The sequence below is a fragment of the Plectropomus leopardus genome, chromosome 2 (assembly GCF_026936395.1).
Source record: "Plectropomus leopardus strain MGB_pleo_1.0 chromosome 2, ASM2693639v1, whole genome shotgun sequence".
NCBI lineage: Eukaryota > Metazoa > Chordata > Actinopteri > Perciformes > Serranidae > Plectropomus > Plectropomus leopardus.
Window position 1 is genome coordinate 35657361 of NC_142177.1, and position 17407 is coordinate 35674767.

The 17407-nt window shown below is 41.1% G+C and overlaps 1 protein-coding gene across 5 annotated transcripts in view; it reads right to left on the reverse strand.

The window, feature by feature from the left end:
- Positions 1–17115, reverse strand: part of LOC121960036 (plasma membrane calcium-transporting ATPase 1-like) — a 132566-nt gene extending 115451 nt beyond the window's left edge. For 3 of the 5 annotated variants that reach the window (XM_042509639.2, XM_042509646.2, XM_042509631.2), the window contains exon 1: positions 16523–17096. The gene's annotated coding sequence lies outside the window, so the exon portion shown is untranslated. Of the gene's footprint in view, positions 1–16522 lie in introns of all 5 variants that reach the window. The other 2 variants (XM_088069580.1, XM_042509656.2) reach the window with 2 other exon arrangements.
- Positions 17116–17407: the final 292 nt, after the last annotated feature.

Sequence of the window (17407 nt, forward strand, 5' to 3'; positions counted from 1 at the left end):
ACTGGTGTTACTCGCCTTGGGTTGTCTGTAACTTCAACGTCAGTGCACATGATACTGAGTCGTGATGTTTCTCTGGATGATTTTATAACACCCTTCCCTGAATTTGGCACAGAATTCAGGTCAGATCTGTGGTTATGTATCAATGTGGTTGAACCACTGACTCTTGTATCATTTTCCCAAAATACGTCAGTTATTCTTTCCACTCCCTACTTTATTCTGACACCGCAACATGCTGCTCTGATTAATTACTGTGAAGTGGATGTGCGATGTCATCAATCAACAAATGACCTGCTCAGCTGAATCAGACCCTGACTCACCTCACCTCGTTCTCAATGTAAATGATGGTTGAAACAATCGCATCACGCATTGATGGAAACTATAATATGATTATATTCTAATAATGATTTTAACCACACTGCTGCTCAGCTCTACCAAAACAAACTGCCCCTTACTACCCAATCGTTTCCTTTAACACTCTCTAAAAGGTATTTAGGAGGTGAAAATGAAACCAGAGTTGGACTGAAACGTCACACACACAAACACGTGCATGCACATGCACATGCACATGCACATGCACACGCGCGCGCGCGCGCACACACACACACACACACACACACACACACACACACACACCACCTGTTGGCTGTTTTTAGTACAGGGAAGTGAAATCCTGACTGTTGCCAACACAACATGAGGAAACCATCGAGCCTTTACTTCCTGTTGGCTCTCCATCCGCCCTCCATCTGCTCACTTCCTCCTCTGACCGACTCCTTTCCCTGAGTACCTCTGAGAGGATAGACTTACTAAAACACACACACACACACACACACACACACACACACACACACACACTAACACACACCTCCACCATATAGCCTATCAATACACCTCAGACTGAAAGACTTCTGCCTGGAGTCAAAAACAACAAAACAAGGACTGAGCGACATAGTGATATACCCCATGCACGCAGTGAGCACATAAAGTATACCTGAGAAAGTAATGCACGACAGTAAGTATATAAAATGCATAATCATGAGCCAGTAATTATAACCGATGAAATGGGGAAGGCTGTTATCATGTGACGTAACCCTGAAGGGAGTAAAGAAGGAAGTCATGTAAAGAGGCAGGTTGTGTGAGTCAAATAAACACAGGACTTTTCCCAGGAGACCTTTGAGACTGTGTTAAACCAAGTGAACTTTGAGTTCATTACCATGTTTCTTTTCCTAAACCTCACGTACGTAACGTCACATTGAGTACATTATGTACCTCCGTGATAACACCATTCATGGGGGGCTAATTTGTTAGATATCATACAAACTGTGACATGAGAATATGTAGTTTGTCAGATGACATTTGCTTGAAAATCTTAGAGATTTTGCTTTACTTAATGAACAGGATTAATGTATAGGGATATCAGATGTTTGATGTGCTTTGATTTATCAGGTTTTAATAAAGTGGATTAACCAAACACTTCTGCGAGCTTCTCAATTAGCTTTCCCGAAGATTTACTGTAAAAAACACATTGATATAACATTCAATGTATTGTGGCAAAGGCCTTTATCCATGCATAACTTTAAATTGTGATCAAAGATTACAACTAGAATTGCTGCCTTGCTGTTGTATGCCTCAGCCAACAAATCGAGGTAACATCCATGTCTGTACAGACTTTTGTAGCCATGACAGTTAACAACGATTCAAATATGGATCCTGCAGCAAAGAAACTATAAATTCTAAAACATGGAAACTTCACACACATCTTCAAAGCATCATGATGTCATCATCGCCTGATTGATAAAATAACTTCGAGGACAATATGCTCAGTCCTCAATCACCAATGTTATATAACTACAACATCAAATGCAACCACACAAACACAGAAGTTGATTTAGATTAGAAAGGAACATATTTAGGATGCTGTGTTTATTAAAGTGTAAGTTTAGACAGTGATGAAATAATGAACCGTGTTTCGGTTCTGCAGGCCCGTTGGTAAAAACCTCTCTGCTCTGATACTCTCTGTCTCTCTCTCTCTCTCCTGCAGCATCGCTCTCTTTATTCTCTCATCTTTATCAGTTGTTAACATGCTGCAGAGGGATGCCAAGTAAGCTGCCAGCTTTAAATACACACACGCACAGACACACACTGTGAACTACAGAATCTGCACAAACACCGGTCTGAATTACACAGCTGCTCAGTCCTGGAGCTGAGTCAGTTTACTGCAGTCTGTTTAATACATAATATATAAAGTCAAACATTAAGGAACTTTAAGAGAGTGAGCAGTTGGTTTCCCGGCCTGCATTTATTCTGACGATAACACGACAGCAGTCGTGTCAACAAGGTAGCAGCCGTCCTCTTTCTTCTTGCCACTTTCATGAACGTGCGCCTATTTGCCGCCGCCATCTGAGTTGGCGAAGGTTTAATTGTTCCCACTTGACCATTGCAGCAACAGAAACCACACAAAGGATGCAGAGCAGCACAGGAGCTGATTCTACTGGTGTGTACGCTCTCTGAATTACCAACAGATCCATCAACATAAACATCAGATTCGAGGTTTTAATGTACCACCTGGGCCTGGATATTGGTTAGTCATATGACCTTTTCCTCTAGTTTAACCTTCAGCACACGCTTTGTGGTGACGTGACGAGATTACAGTAGGTGAATATCAGCAGTCTGTAGCAGGTGGCACAAGTCATTTGCAGGATTGAAGGAAGCCAGAAGCCACAGTGGCAGAGATTTGCTGCAGCCCAAATAAAAAACTGAATACTGACGTTGTCAGGTGGCGCAGTGTTATGCTGGATTTCTACTTGGTGCAGGGGATTTCCCACCGTATGTTCTCATTTATGTTTCAACGTCGGATTTCAGCACCATAAGACTAAAGAAGAGCATCAAGTGTGATCAGTTCACAGTGAACTTAAATCATATTCCCAACAGGGCTTTCATAGTTTTGGCTCTACAAAGAAGGTCCACCTAAATATGGAACTTTTCCATGTAGACACCTTATTTATGTTGTTTCATTAGAGCTTTTTACACAGAAATTGCACTATAGGGCCGCTACGAAATCCCCTGTTTACGCTGCCTTTGCATTTTTATATCATGCCGCTCCAGTGTGTGATGTTACACAGCATGTTGGCATCATGGAAACAAAAGAGGTGTAGCGTTTAACACAACTGCATCAGCCTCTAGTGCGACATATAAAACATGCATCTGTAGCACTGTATAAACAATAAAAATGGCATAGTGGCATTAACAATGCAAAGCATTTTTTTTATTAGTGGCTAACTGTTGATAGAAGCTTTTTTAAATCTCCCATGATGGGTTGCACACATAATGCAAAGACAAAACGTCACACATGTTGCATCATGTCCCTGCATAGACCTTTATACGACGCGGTTACTACCTCCGTTGCCGACTGCAGGCGTCAGAACTCTACAACTCTGTCCTCCCGTTCTGTGCATGTAACCTTTGGGACAGACTGACGAGGCTGCATGACAGCGTGATAGCCCCGCCTTAAAGTGTAAGCGGTGGCTACTGACTGTGATTGAGAGCAGTAAGCACAGGGTTTGCAGTGTCTTTGTAAGATGTGAATGACAAATGACAGCACAAAAGAAAACTTGGCCCTTTTCAAAACTGGTTCATCTCCACTTTCATCTTTATCTGCCGCATCACACACGTGTAAAAGAAAACACAAGCGACCAATCACAGATCTAGCCAAGCTACGTGGCATCTCCATAGCTCCAGCGTCTAGTTACCGCCTTGTGCAAAGACTCAGGAGCTACACTGTGAAAGCCCTCAACACAGACGTACTGATCGAGCTTTAACAGCTTGCTATTTTGACATTGGATTGGATGTTGGCTCTCAGTAGAATATCAAGAAAAATGACTATATAATAAATCAATATCATGATATCAAGATATTCATCTAACTTGATGTTCTATCACATGATTACTTTTGACTAACACATTTTAAAAACACGAACAACCTGAAGGATTATTGAGGCTCAGCAGCTGATAAAACTCAGCAAACTGATAATTATTGATCCTCATAGCAACTGTTGACGCACATCAACACTGTTACAACCCACAGAGCTGTGAATAGACTCACATGTTACATTATCTCTCCTCCTCTCTCTCTCATACACCACTGTCTGTTAGTACACAACATCACACACACACACACACACACAAAATCACACAGCTTAGCTCACTGCAGCTCATCACATTCACAACAAGCTTCAACACCTCTCTGCACCGACGGCTTCATCAGGATTAAGACACACACACACAAGCACACACGCATATACACGCGCGCACACACACACACACACACACACACACACACACACACACACACACGCACACAAGCACACACGCATATACACACACACTTGAACGTGTCACAGCAGCACCCTCACCTTCAGGAGGTGAGAAAAGTTAAAGTTGGAGCACCGAGAGGGAAAAATGAACCAACACATTAATCCTCCTTTAGGATGCAGCATCGGCACATACATTAATGATGCATTAATATGATAACTGCGTCATATTTTTATGTTGTCTTATATTATCTGTGCTTCCCTTATAGCTATGTCATTTTTCAGTCTGTTGTCAGTTAAATTTTTCCTTTTCTTTTTTTCCTTACTTGTTGTTTTCTAATGATTGTATTATTAGTTAACTTTATTCATATGTTTTAAATACATATTGCAGATATAAGGGCACTGTAGCTCCTGGCCTCTTGCATCTTTTCACCTGTAATCACACAGCATTACATGATTTTTTTAATTTATCTAAATTTGGCTTTTATTAAAGATTTAGTTCTGTTTGGGCTTCATATTCATGTTCACCTCAAAGTCTGACCAGTTTTTGTCAGACAGGCCAAATTTCAACTTTATTTGAATATGGTATACAAAACAGCACACACTGCTTGATTTGACCTATTGATGGTAGAAAATAATTAATGTGTTTGCTTCTTGTTTTACTGAAAGCTGAGTGTAATTATGTTTTTTTTTCCAAATGTGTTTTACTTAATGTGAAAATGAATTAAAACATTCAAGCTTGAGTCTGTCATGTATTTTTGTGAGTGATGGGACAGAGCACCCCTGGCAGCTACTGTATATACATTATACAAAAGGTTTGGTTTTCATTCAAATTCAGATCCCAGTTCTCAAAATATCTGGATTTGTTAAGCTCTGGCACTAATCCCTTACCAAACCATGACTGTTTTCTTTATCATGTAATTTGTATAATGTTCAATGCAGCGTCTCATTTTTAGCCTGTACTGACCCTTGCTTTCCCCGTCACCGATGTATCAGCTGTAATAATTCATCCAATTACAGTTAAAATTGTGCGGTTAACACGCTCTGTACAGCCGTCGTCTGTACTCTAAATAAATCACGACTTTATGACCATCACATGAGTGTCAGGAGGATCTGACACATATTTAATCAATGTTTCACATCTTCCGCTGCTAATTTCATTTTCAGTTTGGAGCGACAGGTTGGCCACCTAAAAAAACGAATGCGTCTGTTTTTCAAACATGTACGGATCTAAATTGAATCTTTGAGTTTTAGTCATTTCTTACTTCAGTTAACTGCAAGCTGAAGCTAATTAGATTTTCTAAACAGATTTGATCAAAATGCTCTCGTGAACAAGTGAAGATAGAGATGACTCTTTGAGTGCTTTTCATTATGCTAACGTGTCCTGTCGATGCAACTATGTGTCACATTTCAGTGTTTCCCACAGAGTGAAAGTGTATTTGTAACGGCAGCTTTTAAACTTTCAGGGGTTTGTTACCATCTTTGAAATGCCTGCATGTCCCTTTGTATCATTCTGTGTCCTCTCCAGAATCTGAGGTTTCCGAGGATCCATTCACGCAGCACAGGTGGAGCTCTCCCTTAGTGACTTTTTCCTCTGCAGCAGTTTATCACTCGCGTGGTTTATAACTGAGCTGATTGTGTAGGAAACTATTAGACCTAGAATAATTAACAGTTTCACTCTCAATATGTCTGAAGTTCTGCTGCTCCAACACGTTATCGCTCAGAACTCGTCACATGCTGCCTCTCTCAAGACTTGCGTCAACCTATGATGATTCAGGTATCTGTGTGCGTCAGCTGTTTACACTCTGGGATGCTGTTATGGTGATGTCAACAAATGCACGTGAAGAGATGATGTCATGGTGGGATGACGCAGCCCGTTACCGTGATGTCAACAAATGGACATGTGGTGCTATATTTCTAGCAGCGTCCTCACCTGACGCTGTCCATCCACGTTTAAGGCACACGCAACCAGTTTCATTCGGTCTCGTTGTCAAGTTATATGCATTGCATGTGGTCGCGCTCGCTGCTATCCAGCTGTCCGCCAGCGTATTATAACAATGCCACCGCTTCTGCGCGACCATGTTATCATCCGACGCATCCGTGTACGTTGCATGTGGACACAAAAGGTGGATTTTGGCGTCACACTTGGGTTAGGGTTAGGGTTAGGGTTAGGGTGGGAATGAGAACGGGTTGGCTGCACCATCTGCGCTACAAATAACCCCGTGGTACATATCTTCCAATAGAGCTCCTTATAAACAGCACAGCTCCAAAAATATATTTGTGGTGGTAGATGTTTTAATTGTGGCAGTTCGCCACAAATAAAAGAAAGTGTGCTTTGCATTTTGGGCAAGACCTGCTCTACTGAGCTGGGATTCCCCTGTACTCGTTACAGCACTAGGGAATTGATTTACTGTACTGATCGGTTAGTACTCATCATGTCGACCTGTGATCAGATCAACAGTTAGGGTGAGGGCGAGGAGGTCTTGGTTAGGGTCAGGAGTGGAGATTAACGTCTTTTTGTCCTCCTGTTACTGTGGCTGGTGGATTCCAAAGTCTACCAGCCATCCAATTAATTATCATCATTTTTTGGCGAGTGAGTAAAGCTAATCTAGCAGCCACTTGATTATTTTACCAGCGTTTGGCTGGTTGCTGGTGCTAATTCCAACCCAGCCAATCCCGATACAGTAGGGTGGTACCTGCCAAAAAATGCAGTGGGTTCAATAATAACGTTCCTCCTCGCCTCCCCGACTCGTGTCTCTTCCTCGTGTCTTACCCCCTCCCAACAAGGATGTGAGAGAGAGATGCGAGGAAGAGACACGAGGACGGAGGAGCCGAAGCTTGGTTCCACAGCGTCAGTCTTAAGCAAGGTGAGTTACTGGGCCACATGCAGAGATGAGGGATTCATACATTATGCCACTTCATAAAAGATTTCCTCGTAGGATACACATTTTTCCTCGCACTTATCTCTTCTGAAAGCCTCCTCTATCATTGTCTCCTTGAGGTGCATTAAAGAGATTGGCAGATCCTCCATGATGGCGGAGGGTGAATGATTTTTGGGTCACGGGAGGAGAGAAGACGCGAGGAAGCATAAGTTAGCATAATAAAATGTGCCCTTTGATTCAGTTCATCTTTTTTAAACTGTGCTGAAGGAAATGCTGTGAACGTTCATCCTGCTGCTCAAAACTTCCTGTCTGTCACACACACACACACACACACACACACACACACACACACACACACCAACTCCCACGTTTCCTCCCACTTAACACCTGCCAACCACACACACACAAACACACACACACGTTATGTAAGTGTGTGTCAGGAGGACACTCTAAGATGGTCCAGTTACAATAATCGATCCTGCAGACGCCTCCACGTCATCTGTGTGGATATTTCCAAAAAACAGGTGCAGAGTGAACCCACAGCTACGCGGGGTCTCCGTGTAAGACAGTCACGAGGAGGCACTCAACACCGCGTTCACTCTAGTCTCCATGTGGACAACTGTGGCATCCATTACTGTCACTTCTATCATGTCCACTTGACAAAGGAAAAGTCGTCACATGCTGTATGTTTAAATGCTCATCCGTGTTTCTAAGTGTGTTTGTAGTCAGTTTAATCTTTGCTTAGGTTAGTTTCAGCAGTCAGGGAGCCTGAAGCATCAGTGCTGTTGCTATGGTTACTTGCACTTTAACAATCGTTGTGCAGTACTGAACAGGTTTTAAATGTGCATGCGTTGCACAATCTGCTGGTGCACATTAGATGGCTCAAAACAAAGACAAAATTATCGGTGCATATTATAGCTGGGATGTTTAAAATTGAATATTAAAATAAAATACTACATTAAGATTTAATCTTAAAAAGTAATAATTATATTTTAGGATAGAACCCGACCTAAAGCTGCAGTGTGAGCATGAAATTGTGTCCAAATTCAGGGTGAAGTTGTCAAAACAGGCTGCAGATGAAGACCTATGAAAAAACATTTAAACTTCTGTATCCATGTAGACATGAACAGAAACCTGCCAGTCAATCAGAGTACAAAGTATTTTCTATGGCTTTGGTTTACTGAAAATCTCTGAAAAACTGTATTCAAATGTCTTGAGCAATAGCAAGCACACACAAATAAAAGAGTAAATTCACCGTTTTTTTTTTTATATGACCTTATTTTCCCATGATTTTGTGTCTAGTGACTACTGGAAACAACAGTTTTTGAAATTGGTCCAGTATTGAGCAAGACTGCTGTAGACAGTCCTAAAAATAGCTTTTTGATAAAGAGTGAGATCCTTTTTACTTAACCAGAAACAGACCCAAAAACGCTATCGCCAGTCCCACCAGACTCCCTTTAAAAACACATAATTTTATTATCGTATAACACACTTAGTTCAAAGTTGACAGAAACAAAATTAAACTCACAGACACTGTTATTTCATCTTTCCACTGTTCCAACATTCTCAAATGCCTGATTAGTAGTAATCAACCCTTAATTCACCAATTTAGATGTGAAAATAACAATCTAAGTCCATCAGTGGCAAAAAAGGCTCTTTCAGTAAACTGATGTTGCCAAACACTCAGAGTGGTTACACTGCAGCTCGTTTCGCTGCCACTGTTTGCAGCAGACTCACTCAAAACTGGACCAATTTTAAAAACTGTTGCTCCCATTAGTCACTTAGACACAAAAATATGTTAAAATAGGGTCCGAGTTGGAAAATACATAACTTACCCTTAAATTCTGGTTTGTTGTATATTTTCTGTAATCAGTCATTTTGCTCGTCTGTAACTAGTTATTTTTTTATTCTCAATTAGGCTTTCAAAACTTAACCAATTAAGATTACCACTGACAACTGAAAGAATAAATAAAACATTACACACGGTCATGTTCTAGTAGTTCTCCACTGAATTGGCGCGAACCCTTTCCTGCCAGCAGGGTTATAAAATAATGATAAAGGTCAACAGCTCTATTATAACCACAAACACTGAGGCTCCGCTGAGCAGAGAGCATCCATATCTTAAATATAGGACGGAGCCGTTAATAATTGATGTGGACTTACATAAGAGACGAAGTGTGCCCTGCTGGATCTGGTTCACAGGCAGGGATTCCGTCTGCAGAGGGGTTTCCACATTTCACTGAATTCTAAAAAAACGCTGTCCACACCAGCGTAAAGTCCAGTGAGCCTGGTCGGTCCGTTCGTCTGTGAACGATACCATAATCTGTCTGCTACAGGAGCGTGACTCTTTATAGGTACAGGATGCCAGCAGTGATGGAGGTTTTCATTTGTAACCAGCATCCCCGTTCTGATCAGAGGAAAGACGCCTCCAGGCTGGAGGACTCACTGGTTTGTGTTGGACTCAAGGGAGTAGGATGCATTTTGACACTGCAGTATCATGTAAGGCGAAAGTTTTGAGGGTCCTCCACCACAAAGTTTTAAGCATCAAACAGTTCATTTCCTGCATTCAGGTTAATTTTTACTTTGTGTCTTTTCTGCATCAATTTTTGGTGCAAATGTCTCTAATTATGTCAAAATTTTGCTTCTTTCATGTTTATTAGAAGGGACAAAACACGCGTTGTAAATACTGAGGGAGGCGTTTCCCCTGCATCCACCACGATGTCTACACCTGGGGTTAAATCCACATTATGTTCCCAAAGTATCATCAAAGAGATTCTGGTAAGGGGGGATATATTCCACAAGATTTTGTGATACTGTTAATAGTCAAGTATCCCTTATAATGATAATATTGAATATATTGATTTTTTTTAATGTGATGAAGTAATTTGATTTGGCAGGTATTTATTTCACTAGAATAACCAACAATGGACATTCCTGTTTACCTATTTTGTTTTTAAATTGTTTCCCAGTAAAGTTTGAATAAAAAAATCAAATTCCCCATCACGATATATATCAATATTAGGACTGCAACTAATCATTATCAATTGATTATTTTCTTAATTAAATCAGTTAATTGTTTGGTCCACAAAATGTTTTTTTTTTTTGTTTGTTTGGTTTTTTTTAGAAAAAGCCCCCCCCCAAAAAAATCATCCCAATATAAATCCAGAGATGGTTTCAGCTCAAATTAATATTATTTTATAAATTTAAAAAATATATCTTTGATGTGTGTGATTTTATACAAAAACAGCCAACCCCTCATTCAGTACATAATTATCTAAATATTGCAGGACAGTCATCTACATTACATACTAACATCATTATTCTTATGGATGTAATAATATTTTTTATTTCTTCCTTTTTTATGAAAATATCCTTTATTTTATTTATGGTTCTTGACGTTTTCAGTTTTCAGTGTTTCATTTCCTCTCTGTACTAAGTTTATTGTTAATCACCAAAACACTAAGGCGAATTCCTTGGATGTGAAAATCTACTTTGGCAATAAACCTGATTCTAATCGCATCTCTTGATGAGAGGATTTCTCTCAACATTTCTCAAAATGCAGAAATCAGTCACAGACAGTGTTAACTCACTACACTTTAACCACAAAAACACAGTTTAAATGTTTAAACGAAGATCATTTTTTTTCTCTTCAAGTCGTTTATTAAAACGGACAAAATATTTGGCAAAACATAAAATAGTATCATCATTCAGCAGTTAAACAGTCCAGTCCAAGCTTTAACGTTTAGAGCAGTGAGGGAGGAAACTGTTCTGCCTCAGATCACTTACATCTGCAAAACAAGACCCAGGTGGTTCAGACTCTATCTGGGGTCTGAAGGTCTGAGTCACTGAGATCACAGAAACACTCGTGTTTGCAGCTTCATCGTCAGGTCGGTCTGAGGCGTCGACACTTCAAACTCACTTCCACCAAAAACCACATAAAGCGAGCTGTGTTAATGCTGACATACATCTGATCCATTAGTTCAATAAGCAACCTGCACATATAATTTAATAAGTCCAGAGGAGCGGATTTACAATTGCAGAGTGAGAGCTTTTTACAGAGCAGCCATTTTGAAACCGACATTTGACAATCAGGGAGAAATCCATCAGCAAGAGGAAACGCAGCATCCAGATTCCTCAAAGACAACAGCCTCAATCACCCACAATTCACTGCACATCACATCATCTGCAGAAGTCACGGATCAGTTCAAACCTCGGTTTGGGAGTCTCGGTTCGGTGAGAGTTCGGTGCAGCAGAAAAAATAACAAAATACAAAAAGTCATGTTTGTTTTCATGTATTCTGAACACAGACGGTGATGGAGGCGACAAAGACAGACACGATCATGCTGGGGAATGAGGTAAAATCCAGATCACTTTCTCAGCCCCTGGTCAGCTCTGGTGGCACTATAGCTTTCAGTGGCTCTTCTAATTCTTTAAAAATAACATCACAGAGCGACGAGCTTACCTGAAACTCAACACTTTACTGTCCCCGCAGTAAAACCACCTGGGGAGCTGCTAACAGGTGACAGAGGTGAGAGTGACACCAGGGATTACACAGAGCCTCCTCCAGTAAACAATCTGACTGACTGTAGCTAAATCAATGTGAAATATTAAATCTATTCTCCTTGTTGCTGCTGAGGGGACTCTGAGCCTCCTGCAGGACGTTAAGAGGACGGACACACTGACTCAGCAGCCGTCTCTTCCTGTGGTCATCATGGCCTCTGCAGCAGCTCCAGACACAAACACAGCACTCACGTGTCTGCAGGTAAACCCGCCTGCATGTCCTCCGCTTCACCAGGAGGTTACAGAGATAACATTCAAGCTGCATTATTTTCAGGAGTTATATTTCAGGATAATTTCTGCAGCACATAATGAAATGTGGCTCGATGCTAGGAGTGTAACAATACACGTATTCCTAATGAACCGTCGCAGTGCAGGCACTTGGTTCGGAGGTAGACCGTGGCCTGTAAATATTAATAACAATTCATTTATCACATTAGAATTGCGAATGTATAGAACTGTTTTAATCACAGAATTTTACCCGCAATCCTCTTATTTACATACACCTATTTCACTGTGTAAGTCTATTGGAAAAAGTATTTTTGGTCCCAATGGCATCATCTGATGGACTCAGTAGCTGTAATTCCACATTTGGGGCTCAGCACTGTTCCCGGGGGCATGGGTGGATTTACCTGCAGCTTTACTCCCAAGAAAATTTAAGACTTCCTGCAGACTGTTCACATTAAAAGCCAACCAACTGAGGCATCAATGGAAGCTAAAAGCCTGAGAACAAACCCATCTAAGCAAACTACATGGGTGTTGTTGGATTCGCTTGGGTGTATTTCCTTTATACTTGCATGGATTGAGGGCATGTGAAGTCATTTTAATTGATAAATGTAAAAAGGCGGGACAATAACAAGACGATGGGCGACAAAACTGAATGTCCTCAAGAGGAATTTAGTTAACTATGATGTACAGAAAACGTAACTACAAGCAAACTCTGACCGAAAAAAATGAGAAAACTTCCCACCGGCATGTTAGAGCCACCATTCAGCTTGCCTGACATATAGGTCTGCATTTTGCATTGCTGAAATTTGGAGCGTGTGTGCATCGTGTTACGTGTAGTTCTGCAGAGGAATAATTCCAGCTTTACAGCTACACCTGCAACTAACAATTATTTTGTTATAAGTCAATATAATGATATAGTATTATATAGTAATGATATAGTATAAAGTATTATAGATTCAACCCTTTGAAACCTGAACATATTGGCCTGATTCTTTTTAAGAACATAATCAAGAGGCCATGAGTAACTTTACAAGAAAAGACAAAAGAAAACCCAAAATAATGTCAAGAATTTAGTTAAAATTACAAGAAAATTATGATACAATGCGATATTATACCATTTGATATGATACGATGCGATGCGATGCGATGCGATACGATACACTTTATTGTCCCGCAGGGGAAATCTGTCTTGGACTCAGTGCCACACAGATAATGTCTCCACATTTACAAATTGAAATTGAAAATTTGCACACAAAAAATACAAAAATAAAGAAATTACCAGAAAAAGTGCCTTTTTTCTATAACATGATTTTAAATGCATAATTATAAAGATTATAAATACTGTTTTCTTTATTATTTTTCCCAGTTTTTTTGTTGATTTTCTTATAACTTCCTCTTCCTCTTCCTCTTTTCTTTCTCAGGTAATTTTTCTTGTCTTGTCACCTTTTACTAACTTCTTGCAATTGGCAGGACATTTCTTACCAATCTGCTCATTGTCTTTTTCCCATATTTCCAAAATAAAGTAAACTGATCTGCTTGAGTTTCAGTGCTTGTGAAAGGCCACCAAAAGCAATGCAAGCAAACTGATGTCTGTTCAGGTTTTAAAGGGTTAAATGTGAATTTCTGACTAAAAAGACCAAAACCAAGAGAAATGTACAGGGATATTAAACCGAGAAAAGCAGCAAATCCTCACATTGGAAAAGCTCGTGTTTGACTTTTTTTTCCTGCTGTCTTTCTGTCAATCAATTTATTGACTAATCGTTTCACCTCTAGTTATAGCGATGTAAGCTGCCTTGCCTGAAGCAAAGACCACCTCTGCTAGCTGCTAAAGAGCAGAAGTGCCTTCTCTCAAATGCCATTATATGTAAGTGCTGTTAAGGCCGCCACCTATTAGCTAATAAGATCTCGAGACGATGCATCCGGATGTGTGTGACAGAGCACCTCAGCTGAACCATTTCAGGGGGGAAACCCTGAACTGTCGTCATCACTGCAGATCACCATTTTAATATATTGTCCCGTGAAGGATCCCAGACACTGTTAATCAGTGTGCCGACTTTATTAAAATCCATCTCGACATTTTATCCGATGAAGGTCTAAGGACCAAACGCTTGTTAATTAGCCTGAGTGAATTTTTGATTCAATGCATTTGTCCAAATGACTCGTTGGGGTGCAAAAACTCAAAGACATTTTGCTTTTGGACATCCCATAAACAGTCCCTGTGCCATCTCTCTCCACGATATAACATTTCAACTTATTTCAAAAAACAGACTTCAGGGTTTTTTATTATCACATAGACTGTGTTCTTATTTCAACTTATTTTCCAAGGATACATAGGGAGGATAAAAAAATCTTTTACAGGCTATTCTTAGATTAGGTTGCAGTATAACAAGTAATATTTTGACCCAAAAAATAGAGACAATACCTCATCTGTATTGTTCACTATTTTATTTTACAAAAAAAGAAATGAGAAAAAAAGTTCTCTTTTTTTAGGCCGAGTGAACATGAGTTTTGAGAACAACATTATTTAACAATAAAAAAAGTTGGAATGTTAATTAGCCTAAGTGAGTTTTTGATCCAGTGCACTTGTCAAAAAGACTCTTTGGTGTGCAAAAACGGTGCTATAATTATTATTGTGAATCTGTCGGGTCTCAGCATCCAGATCACTAATGATCTTCTTTCAAATGAAATAAGTTTTGGTAGCAAATGACAGACCCAGACTCACACCTGGTGACATATCATCAATGAAAACAGGAACATTTGATCAAAACAAGCCCATTTTGCCTTTGGTTTCCAATAAGAAACAGAGACCCTGTGCCATTGCTCCCGTCAAAATTATCCAAAATTTCAACCTATTTCAAGAAGCAGACATCAAAGTTTCCTTTCCAGCAATTTTCTTTGCAAAGAGCATCTCTGTTTGGTGAATTAGCAGCAGAGGAAAACAGAGGGAGCAATGCCCTCGTTTGGAGGTCACAAGCTGAGGAGGAGTCACCATGAGCCAAGATGCGGGATCCCCCCTCCTTCCTAACGCAATAAGGCAGGACACACCCAGATAGAGAGGGGAGGAGGAGGAGGGGGAGAAGGAGGAGATGGATGAAATGAGAGGAGAGGAGAAAAAAGGAGCAGAGCAGCTACTGGTGCTCATCCGCCCATCTTTGCAGATGACGTAAGGACGGTTCTTCTTGAGCTGAACACCCGTTAATTAAAATAAAACGAGCTCGGTAACGATTTTTCCCCCTCCACCCTCGGTCACCCGTCAATACGACAGCCGGAAAAGCAGAAAAACTATTTGCAATGTGTGCGCCAAATGTGGCCAAACCACTCCAACAAGCTGAACAAGCTCATCCCGAAAGGCGCCGCATTCATGACGACAGTGAGAGGACACCAGAGTCAAAGCAGAAACACACACATTTAAACAGCAGAGCAGGAGCAACAACCGCAGCAACCAGTGTGCGCTGAAAAAGAGCCTCCTTTTTTAATGAAGTTACCAGAGACCGTGTAATTTACTGATGACAAAGGGGTTCTTTTGGTTACCAAGGGGAAATATCACTCGGAAAACAAAACACTGTAGGCAGGGACTATGAGCAAACTGTTTCCAGACACTCGGAGACATCCGCAGGCGGTCTGATTCCTGCCTCGCAACCACTGCAACAGTCGATACGTGCCGTTCTGTCGCCCGGGGAGACCCGTAACAAAAGCGCCATTCAGAGTCTTACTATTTAAACAACATTTCTAAGTTAACAATTAACGTGAGGATTTCGTGGTCTTGAAAAACTAAAAAACCTTCACTGTGAACTGCTTTACAATTCGGCACACCTCTAGTGCACACACAAACATCTCATTTTACTAAAATGACAACTTTAGTAACTGATACGCACTCACTTGCTGGAAAATACACAGCGGTTGCCGACTAGCGAGCACTGCGTAACATGACTAAAAGTTCATATTTTATGGAAACTGAGTGCTATCCGATATATTAGATGTGTGTTAATTTCTACACGATCCCACAGTGGCGCAGCGTGTGTTTAAACTGGTGTTTTGATTGGTCTAAAAAACGATGTTTAACGTCCACATTTTTTTGAATGGAGCCTTAACAGCGTTGACTGCAGACAGAGAGGCACGTATCGGGGCTGTAACCTAGCTAACTGTCGGGACGTTTGACGGGAAGAAACGGGATAGAAAACGTGCCTCGAGGGGGTTTGTGAGACACCGTTGTTGTTGATACTCCAGTAAATACAGTAAAATAGAGGTTAAAATGTCCCCAAACGGCTTGGTTGTGCGTTCACACCTGTGGAAAACCCCAAAAATCGCCTGTAGTTGCTAATAAGTGGGTGTCAAGGTAAAGAAACAGCGGTTGTGAACGTTACCCGGATGCTAAGCAGTGCGGACAACCGGGGACACGACAGAGTCCTTAAAAACACGCTTTAAAATCACTTTAGCGGACAGACGACGATGTTTTTGGTGTTTTTCAGCCACAAGTGATACGAAAAGGAATCGGACTTGTGGCAGATAAAGTTTAAGAAAAAAAAAGACACACACAAAAAGACGTTACCTCCACTCGGGGATCCTCGTCCAAATCACGTCCCGCTGTGGCTGTTTGTGAGGCAGAGCAGCGTCTTCAGTTTAGAGGGGTTTGTCCATTTCCCAGCAGGGCTCCAACTTGACAACTGCAGTGGTGAAATGATTGACACACCGGGTGGTGTTGGTGGTGGAGGAAAAGATCTTCAGCGTCCCTTTGTTCCGACGTTTAAACCAGTTTCTTTGACAGTAATTGTGGAAGCATCAGCTCTGGTCCTGCAGCGGTTAGAGGAAGCAAAACAAATCCAGATTCAGTCAGAAATCAATCCGGCACAAAGGAAGAAATACAATTCTCTCTCCTGGAGGGTAAAAGCTCTGGCAGCGAACAGCAGATCCAGTAACTGGTGGTGTGTTGGTGTTTGCAGAGCGGTGGGTGGGACTGGAGGGGTCCGACACATGCAAACAGGGACCAGAGAAAAGACCCAAAGTCCGGGTCAGCAGCGTCTTTTCCTGGCGAGCTGGGGGAACTGAGAGAGGGAAGTGAACTGGTGCTGGAGACCGCGAGAGAGGGAGGGACCAGCCGGGATTACCCTGTTTTTAAGGTGGATCTATGAATTAATTAGGTAATCAGGCAGAAACAGAGCTCTCGCTATCGAGAACATCAGCCCCGGGGTGAACATCCAGGCTGAAGCCCTGGAAACTTCATAAAGGAGGAATTATCTGAGGAGAAAAGGAGATCCACATCTGGAGCGATGTATGGAGGCTCATATCCGCCCACTGCAGGGACGCACATGATGAGACACTATCTTGTTTATTGTGTCTTCTGTTTTTTTTTTAACATGTTTTTCCAGGATAGACAACCATAAAACTTTGCATTATTGACCTCAACAGGCTTATATTTGGGGCAGACGTCTATATG